This window comes from Rhopalosiphum maidis, chromosome 4 (assembly GCF_003676215.2).
Source record: "Rhopalosiphum maidis isolate BTI-1 chromosome 4, ASM367621v3, whole genome shotgun sequence".
Taxonomy (NCBI): Eukaryota; Metazoa; Arthropoda; class Insecta; order Hemiptera; family Aphididae; genus Rhopalosiphum; species Rhopalosiphum maidis.
The window spans coordinates 54,371,869-54,383,688 of record NC_040880.1 but is presented as its reverse complement, the minus strand read 5'-3'; the positions used below and the strand labels follow the sequence as shown (position 1 = coordinate 54,383,688).

At 27.7% G+C, this 11,820-nt stretch overlaps 1 pseudogene; it reads left to right on the top strand.

Annotated features, from left to right (window-relative positions):
* Window positions 1-10,001: 10,001 nt before the first annotated feature.
* On the top strand, window positions 10,002-11,234 carry LOC113558202 (annotated as a pseudogene).
* The last annotated feature ends 586 nt before the right edge of the window (window positions 11,235-11,820 follow it).

Genomic DNA, 11,820 nt, shown 5'->3' with positions numbered 1-11,820 from the left:
TAATAAGTAATAACGAATAACAATGTAATAAATAATAATAACACAAGTATTGCGATAAAGCCTAATATATTAATAAATATACATATAAATTATTGACTGTCGTTACTCGTTACCTTTATATAATGTATTGGATATCCGCTTAAATGCGTCTAAAATTACGTATTCTGAAAAAATTCTCTCTTTGCACTAGGTGAGCTATTATTATTACAATTTAATATATTGTATAATATATATATTATTTATTTATTATTTATATATTTAGCTCCCTTATTTTCAGAAGCGTATTTACAATTTTGGCGTCCTTTTTCCACCTTAAAAAAACTTAAACCCTATAAATTTAACAACTAGCGCGGCGCTCCTTAAAATACTTACATATATTTAGCACTCAACGCGATTGTCCTCCTTCGCCCCTCCCTAAATATGCCTTTGCTTATTTTAGGGTTGGTATTATAATCGGTACTAAACATTTTCCTCCTCTAGTTAATTATTCATTTCTATTTTTTAACCTTAATCCTAATTTTTATAATACAAGTAGTTATAATAGTTTTAATAATTTTTAATTTATTTTTTAAAATTATGCCACGTAAAGAAACGTAGTGTCGATAACCTATAAGTACCTTATATCGTATATTTAATTATAATAAAATAGGTAAATAGAGATCAGCTGATACATTTTTAAAATACCGAAAATAGTCAATGAGAGCAATATTGATCAACACCCAATTAAACATCAGTTATCTATAATGTTACGTAAAAACAACAATGCATTTGGTGAGAATGAGTGATATTCAATTGCGAATGGTACCCTTGAAAACGAACCTTTTCTCATAACACAATTGTGAACATTCTTACCTGTCTTTTTTCGTGTGGCGTTAGCAGATTTTGTAATAGTCAATTATATTTATATAATTTTAATATTGTTTGTACAAATTTTTAAAACTTCCAATGGGCCAAAGAGCTTTCATAGAACGTACAATTAATGGTTTTTAAGCCCATTAACCCCCATCCTACAACAAACGCAGTAATTTCAGTTTTAAAACAAACAAGCACAAACTTTGACAATAATAAATTCTAAAAACAATGTACACTATCCTATGTCTAAAAAGATAAATCTAAAATTGAATCAACATTAAAAATTGCAATTATTATAAAATCCACAAGAATCTAATTTAATATTTATAAATAGTCACGGGCTTTATTAAAAATAAACCAATGCATTTTGAGTTCGACGAACAACGCGACGGAAGAATACGCCATGTATAGCTCCGGTCTTATAAATATTTTCAATAAAAATATTGGTGGATAAAAATACAAGAATTAAAATGGCTTAAATTTAATTCTTCAATTGGCTTCAGACTATATCCTAAATAATGAAATAGGCAAGTACTTATAGCAATAACGTTTGAATTATCTTTCCTAGAACTACACAAAATTGGAGATTTTTTTTTCGTTTGAAATGTCTGGCGTCTGCTATTCAACCAGATGAACACACAACTACAGAATTTGATAACTATATAGTACATACATACATAAATGAAAATTCAATATTTCCTCCGGAATTTTGGGCAGAAAAAAGTTCTAACTCACAAAGAACAGCTAACTAACTAATGTGATTGATTAAGACTTATAATTTATATTATTATGACATTATTATATTTTTACAATAACATTTCAATTTTTTTTTTATAACCTAGAATATCTTTATAATATCACTTTAGGAACCTAGATGAAAAAGTAACACGAATTGCGCGTCCCGGACATTATGTAAACATTATGTAAGATGTAACAGTGTTATTGATATTTATACACTGAAAATTATTTTAATTAATCAAAATTTTAAACACTATCTATAATTTTGTATCATTTTATTTTAATTTTTAACCTAGTTATAATGTAACATTGTATTATAAATATCGAATAGTATTAATTTAAAAAAAAATGTTTTAATGGAATCACAGACAAAATAAAACATTTTCAGAAATTATAAACTTGGCAACGTAGCCTAAAAAACGTTCACCTTGGTTCGTTTTTCGGCTAAAAATACAAATTCTTTGATAAGTGACATTTATTCGCTATAGACTAAATAAAAAGGCTATGGTGTCATAAAAAAAGTAGAACGTTCACAATTGTGTTGTACCTACCCGGTGAGAATAGGTACCCTCCATAGACAAACCTTTTATAGTTGTACACTACAATTAAAGGGCGTAACAATAACACTATAACAGGTAATCCCAGGGAATGAATGTAAATTAGTAAGTCCAAGATGTTATGTATTAGGCATTTGATATTTTTAGTCTTTTAGTTTAGAATTTAGATTGTTTAATGAGGTAAGATAATTTTATGGTGCATAATGAAAACACCTAATCTCAATTAATTTTGCAGGTAAAAATGATTCAAAGCCGATTTCATCCTTCTGTGAATCTAAAATTTGCAATGGAGATTACAGTTATTTGGACAGTGTGTTAAAAAAAACATTACAGTAACTTTTTAATATTTTGTCAAATTATTTCATGATAATATTATAATTTAAATTGTCTAATAAAATAATGTAATAACTTAATTCTAACTATGAAAAAAAAATACTACAAATATATATCTTATTTTTTATTTGTACTTACATATTATAACGTATAATAATAGTATTTCCTGTTTATTACTATAAATAACTTGATATTCTACGATAAAAAATTCTTAATTCCTTGTCAATGAGTAATATAAAATATCCTTGTTCTTTCACTTATTTTATGTAGATAATAATACAGTGAAACCTCTACATACCGGACACTCTCGGTCGCCGAAATTGTGTCCACTATTTGAAGGTGTCCGGTATTTAGAGGAAGAAATTTATTGACACGAAGTCATTTTGTATGTTATAATGCATTTTCTATTCCTCAAATTTACGATAGAAATAATTAAAATCAAAATTTAAAATACCATAAGTTTCGGTTATTTAGAATGTCCAGTATTCAGAATTTTTCCTATAGAAAAGTAGTGAAAATGTCCTCATTCCTCAAAAAATTTCACTATTTAGAGGTGTCCGTTAAGAGAGGCTTCACTGGATAATGGATTGGGACAGGTTAAATAATATTTATTGCCGAATTAAGTTTTCCAATAATACCAAATTATATATTATAAATTTAGAAATATTTATACATATAAATTGTTGTATAGTTACGTTTTGTACGTTAAAAAATACGTTCAATACTTAAAGTGCATTAGTATATTAACAAAAAATATCTTGGTAAAACGCTTGCGTATACAAATGATTTTTTAATCACATATTCAAATTTGAGTTAACCGAGTATGAGTAAAAATAAAAAATGAGATTTAAAAAAAAAATTGTGACCAACAATATTGTTAGGTACTAATTATAAATTTTTAACTTCTGGATAGACTATCCAAGGTAGCACATGTATAGAATAACAAAAATATTAGCCTATATATCTATATGCTATGTTAAAAAGGCATCAGCGTAGATAGTGATGTTGTCCACAACAATGGCAATTAAAAAGTATACAAGTATTGCACCTTACACTTTAGTACAACCCAAACAATGTAATTCATTCAACTCTTTTTATCTTACTCAATGACGAAAAGAAAAGTACGAGAAACTAAACCGACTATATATATGCATATGTACGGATCGGCAGCAAAGGCCATGATTTGTCCTAGTGGCCATTATATGAGTGACAGGGTATTATTCATATAAGTATTTTGATTCAATAAAGCTGATATATATTATACACTTAAATACTTAATTTATCATTTGATATCTGTGTTTAATTCTGAAAAGCACGCGTATAGTACGTGACCATATATTATTATGTAAACAAGCCTAATATTGTGTGTCGAAACACAGTCCGGGAATGTGCAAATGTTGAAATTAATTATAACCTAGTGCATGTATTTATATTTTATACATAATGGTCTGCGACAAATATTTATCGATATCAAAGACTTTGCTAAATAGAGCGTGGCGGACAATGATAATTGACACAGAAAATAAATAAAACCAAAAATATTAGTATATACTACATTACTACCTATACACAAACAAATATATAGAACACAGAGTCTTTTTCGGCCAAAGTTATTGCCTAGAGCCTGGATAAATTATTTATTCAAAATATAACACAAATAGAATAATACAATTTATACTTGTGAATTTATACCTGTTTGATACTCAAAAGTAAAGTGTTTACCATCAACGTCTGTATCCGGTCATCGCCGATATCATACGCTTGCACTGTAACTGGAAACTGCTAGGTCGGCACTGCAGATATATTTTTTCGGTATCATCCCATTTCGCCGAATCCCACTTTACCGACAAAAAAAACAGTTGTATACAAATTGATAACAAATCCCATTTTGCTGAAAAATTTTTAATTAATTTAATTAATCTAAAAGAGCTTGATATTATGACTCAAAAAAAAAAATGTAACCAAGCTCCAAAAATGAGGAAAAAGTAAAAAAACTTTAGAAGACCGATTAAAAACGGCAAAAGAGCGTTAAATACTAATTAATTAACTATATAATCATAATATTATATTAATACCTCAATTGTATGTTTAATTCAGATTTGGAAATAGACAAATATCTTTTATGGAATATCTAGATACGATTATTTACCGCTTCCATCTTGAATAAAATTATAAATTTTTGACAAATGTTTTTTATATATTTTTACTAAATATTAATTATTTTTACTATAATGTAATTATTTCATTTATTTTTTATTATTTTACCATTTTATTTGACTATATATTTTAAATTAATATTGTAACGAAACAAAATTCTATTTTACTATGCTTCAGCGAGATGGGTTTTCGGCGAAATGGGAATCGTCGAAATGGGCCCAAATCATTTATTCTAAGTCACTTAACCGTACAGTCCTCGACGCCAATAGGTCATCGTAATGATATCATACTAAACATAATAAAAATTTTATTGATAATTTTAGATAATCAACTGTAAATAATTATTTTTAGTTTGTATAGAAGAAAAATTAATTTTGCCTCCTCGGCCCTCCCCATGGTCACAACTCAAAAACGCCCTTGAGTGGACGTCAATATTTTCATTGAATTGTTGATAACTGCAATTAAAAAAAAATTGTTTTAGTTAGTCGTTATATTAATCAATAATTCAACCAGTTCCAGGTACATAGCTACAATATTTTTAAAGGGGATTTTTAATTATATATGTTGGAGGGTTTTACATACTCTCCGTTGTATACCAAGTCATCAATCTTCATATTAATAATATAAATACAGTGAAACCTCTCTTAACGGACACCTCTAAATAGCGGACACTTTTTGGGGAACAGGAACATTTTCACAACTTTTCTACAGAAAAACCACTATCTAAATAACAGACATATTGTTGGCATTTTAACTTTTGATTTTAATTGTTTTTATCGTAACTTTGTGGAATTAGAAAATGCGCGTCAAAATATGAAATAATCTAAAGTAACTGATTTTTTAAATTTATGTTATCTTTAATTTTTATACTATCAATTTTTTTTTCTTTTTACCTTCGCATTTTTAAAAATACATAAAAATAATTAAATCAATTTTTCATAATTATAATTTCAATTTTATATTTCTCCCTCTAAATACCGAACACCTCTAAATAGCGGATAAAAATTCAGCGACCTAGTCCAGTATTTAGAGGTTTCACTGTAAATAAAATATAAATAAAAGCATATTATATCATCAAGCACGTATTCAGGGTGTCACTTAAAATGATAATATAACTCATTATTTGTTAATTATATGTATATTTATATTATGATTATAGCTACTAAGATACCGAATAGTACTCTATAGACTATAATAATCTACATTTTTGTAGATTGTACAGTAAGTTAAATGCAATACATTTTTACAGTGCCGTAGAAATGTCTAACTGTTTAAATATTTCTATAAACTGGCATAAGTGTTAGGCCATCTGGCCATTTAGCCGTTCCTGTAACGGCTGTAACAAATACATTTTCAACAATCCCGTGAGTGTCTTTTTTTAGATTTCAGATAAATGAATGATAGGTACGTACTATGTACTAGAGGTCTGCACGGGCCGATAATCTTCAGCCCGGTTCGGTCTGGTAATTTTTTTAAGTAAGCCCGGCCTGAATAGGTCAATTTTTTTTTTTTTTTTTTTTAAATATTGTATTCATAAACAATAACTATAATTTACTTATAAATTATAACAACAGATTTATAATAAAAACATTTTATATAATTGATATATAAAAGTTTTTCAATATCAAATATAACTTTATTATTTATACATTAAGTCCTTTGAATGAAAAATTAAATAAAATATATTATAACTAAATTTGAAGAACAATTCTCCATTTATCATAGAACCCCGGTCCGGTCCGGCTCGTTAATTTTTGTCCAAAAAAATGTCCGACCCTACCTATGCAGGTCTTTACTATGTACTATGTATACGTCATACGCGGTGAACTTAACCTGTAGCGATAATAATCTTATTAGTCATTTTTTAAATGATAACTTAATAACAACGATAATAATATCTGATAAAATTTTAAACACAAACTCGCAGTGGAAGCTTAGCCCTTTTGGCTTTTAGTCGAGCCTATATATACATATTATACATAAAGTATTGTCTCTATAAATAATAAGATAAGCTATAATACAGTATAATGATAGCCGTCATTGTCCATTGATTATTTCGACTAAATAAACATTACTTTGCTACAAATAAAATAAAATAAAATTATAATGGATTCAGTATTAACAAAATTCAAAAATTGTCAAAATTCAATACCTTGATAGATCACAAAATATTACATTATAGTGGATACTGCATGTCTGCATAGATTTTTGAAAAATAATAATTAAATACTTATTAATAATAAATTCAAGCAATTCAATCAGTAGCATGCCGAAGTAGGTTTGTTTGAGATAAACTAAAATGGATGGGTATCAGGTATTGGATTTAGCAAGCGTAGATCCAAGGGGGGAAAGGGGAAATACTTTCTAGACTCTGCCTCATTAACACTAACATATAAGACCCCTATGGATATGCACATGGTATTGCTCCCCCCCCCCGTACATATATTCTGGATCCACGTCTGGGATTCAGTGCAATAAAAAATTTTTAATAATAATATTTATACTAAAAAAAAGTAGACAAGTGACATGATTTGTCAGACTAAGATATATTACCTATACTTAAATTTTAATATATTTTTTTTTGATACAAGTACCTAATTTATTTTTCAAGTAGGATTTAGGACGGGTTGCATAATTCTACACCACAAGGTTAAAAATTGAATATTTCAAACGCTTATGTAACTAGCATAACAATTAGTGAAATATTTTGAAAAGAAAATTATGTGTAAAGAAAATGCCAAACTCAACAATAATTGGTGAAAGTTTCAAGTTTCTACGACTTATACTTTTTGAATAATAACAAATATCTTATATCGTTTTAGCCGTTTTAGGATATATCTTTATTTTACGGCGATTTCGTAAAAGTTTAAATTTTATATACGCTCATAAAATTGTTTCTATATTGACGCTGGAGTTTTTTTTACAGTTATTTGAAGGAAAACTGAAAGAGAACCTTGTATTGACTTTTTTAACATTAGGTATAAATCACAAAACTTTTATTATGAATTTTCAACTTCAAAATTCCTTGCACATTTTCGCGATTTTAACATATTTTGTAAACATTTGAATTTTAAACGCTATTATAAACAAAACTTTTGACTACATAACGATTTTTAATTTTTTTTTTCTGTGATAAGTATACTTACAAATTATAATAAATCTTGTATTAAATTTTAAAGAATTTTTGGAATGCCAAATTTTTTTTATCAACATTTCAAAAAAAAAAATTTCAAAAGCTTCAAAAATCGCATTCATCACCTAATCTGCTGGCGGCCATCATCTTTCTGATGCTATTTTAAAAACTTGATACATCAAACGGCATAATGTACTGAAGGAAATTAAATAAATATAATTTCTGAAAGTTGCGTAGTTTTTTTTAATAACCTTTCAAAACTGCACTGTCTATTTCGCCCCAACCTGTATGTTCTTTAGACAGATGAAAGTAAATTTACCAATAATAGCGTTATAAATAAACAAAATAAACGTTTGTGGGCAATTAATAATCCACATTGGCCATTTGAAACTAATTTCCAAATAGTATGGGGAACAAATGTGTGTTGTGGAATATTAGGAGACTCCATAATAGGGGCCTTACTTTTATGACGGAACTCTAAATGGAAGAAGATATTTGAATTTTCTCTCAAATCATTTGCCACCAATATTGGAAAATGTTCCATTAAATATTCGGGAAAACTTGTTTTTTCAACAAGATGGTGCTCCAGCACGTAATAGTATTGTTGTTAAGCAATCCTTAACGATAAGTTTGGAGATAATTGGATGGGAACAAATAGACCGACAGCTTGACTGCAGCGCGTTCACCGGATTTGACACCACTTGATTTTTTTCTTTGAGGTCATTTAAAAACTGTAGTTTATGCTGCAGGAGCGTATCGTGCATGTAAGCATGTAAACACTGCTTACACTAAATCGAAGGAATAATTAATTAGATCACGGCTAATAATAATAATATTATATTATATTATAGGTACATAATAAATGATTTTTAAAATTTCATTTTTATTTATAAAATATTTAAAGTTATTGGTAAAAAGTAGTGGTTATTGTTATTGTTTTGTTTGTGTCGTACACTGTCTACTATATTTAGGGAAAATTATCGATTGACGGTCTATTTTTAATCCATTATGTTAACGGCATATCATAATACGATTTGTAGTGTAACACATTCTGAAATTGCTTACGCGCAACTGTTGTTTACGAATAGCCTATAATGTCATAGAGTCATAGAAGGGGTCACACCTACTCCAAAACTTCAAAATTTAAAAAATCGTTTTGATATTTTAATTCATCCTATTATGATTTAAATAAATGGTTATCTGGTTGTGAAAAATCTCAAAAACTTTACTGTTGGACTTGTATTTTATTTTCACGTGAGTCAAACATTTGGTCAAAATTTGGTTTTGATGATTCAAATAATTATCATAATTTGAAACATCGCCATGAAACAAATCGTTTACATATTGAATGTTTAATCACTTTAAAAAAATTTGGTTATGTTAGAATCGAAACATGGCTTAGTGAAGCTTATAAAAAAAGTATCGAACAACATAACGAAACAATAAAAAATAATCGTTATGTTGTTAGCCGATTAATTGATGCAACGTGTTATTTAGCCAAACAAGAACTTCCGTTTCATGGACACGATGAACAAATAACCTCTACAAATCGGGGTAATTTCGTAGAATTAATTAATTTGATTGGGACACTTGATCTCAAATTAAGCAGACACCTTTCGATCGCCACTGTTTTTTTTGGTCTCTCTGCAGGAGATATACAAAACGATCTTATACAATCAATTTCTAATGTTCTAATGAAAAAAATTGCATTATAAATAAAAAATGTTGATTTTATTTCTATATCTATGGATGAAACCACCGACGTCGTATCGAAATCTCAATTATCAATCATTTTTCGATGTATGACATATGAAGGGGTACAGGAAAGATTTTTGGGATTTGTAGACGTCAGTCAAGATCGATCTGCAAAATACTTAGCCGAACATACCTTTAATATTTTACAAGAATATAACTGTGAAAATAAATAAATAGCACAAACATATGACGGGGCCGCCGTCATGTCTGGGCGACAATGGTCTGCAGGCGCTTGTTCAATCGAAATGCAAAAATGCAATGTTTGTACATTGTTATGCTCACAAACTTAATTTTATATTAAAATAGTCTATAGATCACATAAAAGAATGTAAAATATTTTTCCTCACACTTTCTGGACTTTCATCTTTTTTTCAAAATCTACAAAAAGAATTTATGCACTTAAACAAGAAGTAAAAAAAAGATTTCCGTCTGTCGCCCCAACTAGGTGGAATTATAACAGTACACTCGTTAAAATGATGTCCGAGTATAGACAAGAAGTATTAAACCTCATGAATACAATTATAGAAAATGGAGAAAAGTGTGACAGTGAAACATTATCGTGTGCTAGAGAATTTTTTCTAACGATTCAAGATTTTGATTTTAATTCTTTCCTTTTAATATTTGGTAATATTTTACCTCAAGCAACTTTTTTGTTTAATATATTGCAAACAAAAATATTTGATATCACTTATTGAAATACAAAAATTTTAGATTTTATTAATCATTTAAAAAATATGAGAAATAATTTTGATCAAATTTGGTTCAAATCTGAACAATATTTAAATACCGAAATGCCATTAAGATCAAAAAGACTAAGAATAACTGAAGTTTCTGAAGACAAAAAAACCAATTACCGAAGACTATTGTTTGAAATCATTGATGTATTGTTAACATAATTTAATGAAAAATTTTCCAAAATGTCTAAATTATAATTTTTTTCATTATTGGATTTTTCAAAATTTGAGCAGTTTGTTAATCAGTTTCCAACAAGTTCTATAGACTCACTGAAAAATTCGTATGGTGAATATTTTGATTTTTCTATACTAAAAAGTGAAATAACTATTGTGTATTTGTCAACCGAATTTCATAAAAGAAATATTAACGAACTTTGGTTATATCTTAAATCAACTGAACTATCTTAAAGTTTACCTCAAGTTACAAAATTATTATGTTTAATTTTAACAATTCCAGCAACAAGTGCAGGTGCTGAACGTTCATTTTCGACTTTGAAAAGGATACATATGTAATGATTGAGAAAAAAAGGTAATAAGTTAGTCGAGGACTATTATATTATATCTCTAAATCATTACTTGTTAAATAATAGTTTGGTAATATTACCTCTCTAATCCTTGTAGCGACTTGCTTGTTGAAATCGTTGTTCGCGTTCAAGATGTAATATGAGGTGATCGATTTATTTTAAAATAATTAAGTACACCTTTTTTCTTTGAACCACTATAGTAATTTTATTTAATTTTTAATACACGAATTTTAATTGATTACAGACGTTTATAACTGAATTATTATTATATATTATTGCATGAATGATCTGCGTATATTTACTCTCAATCACAAAATAGACTATCAGCATTGTCAATTTTATCTATTGAAAAACAATTACTAACCCAAATTCAAAAGAAAATAGTTTTTATGATGAAGTAATTGAAGACTACTAAAAAAAACCAAGACGAATAAATTTATGTTTTAAATGAAATTTTAAAAGTGATACACGTATATTTTTAAAAATATTAAAAGGATGAAATTTGTTTATACATAATTTATAACGAGTTATAGTATTTAATCACTTTTGAAAAAAAATATATCACTGCTTAATCCTTTTAATACCCATACCACGCCACTGTTATCCTAACCCACCGATTAACCTTCGGCATTTATAACAAAATATCACCGAAACATGCACAAAGAAACCTGACCAAGGAACAAATAACGGCAGCTTCTCAAGACGAAGTCAAGCGCCGCTTACAATCATGTTTACTTAACAACGCGGGAAACTGTATAATTTATAAGGTGATTTGTATTATTTGTAATAATATATATAAAAATAAATTAAACTAAATCTAAACTTAATTATAAAAATAAAATGTTTAACTTTATTTAAATAACCTCTTAACGTATGCCCTTTTATTTATCTTGCTTTCAAACAAAAATAGTAGTAAAATGATAAATTATAGAACATTGAAAAATTTTTTTCTGTTTAAACTTAAGCTACAATGATGTATGTTTTTTTTTTATTTATGTGTCTATCATCACGTTTTGGGGTAGAAATAATACTTTGAT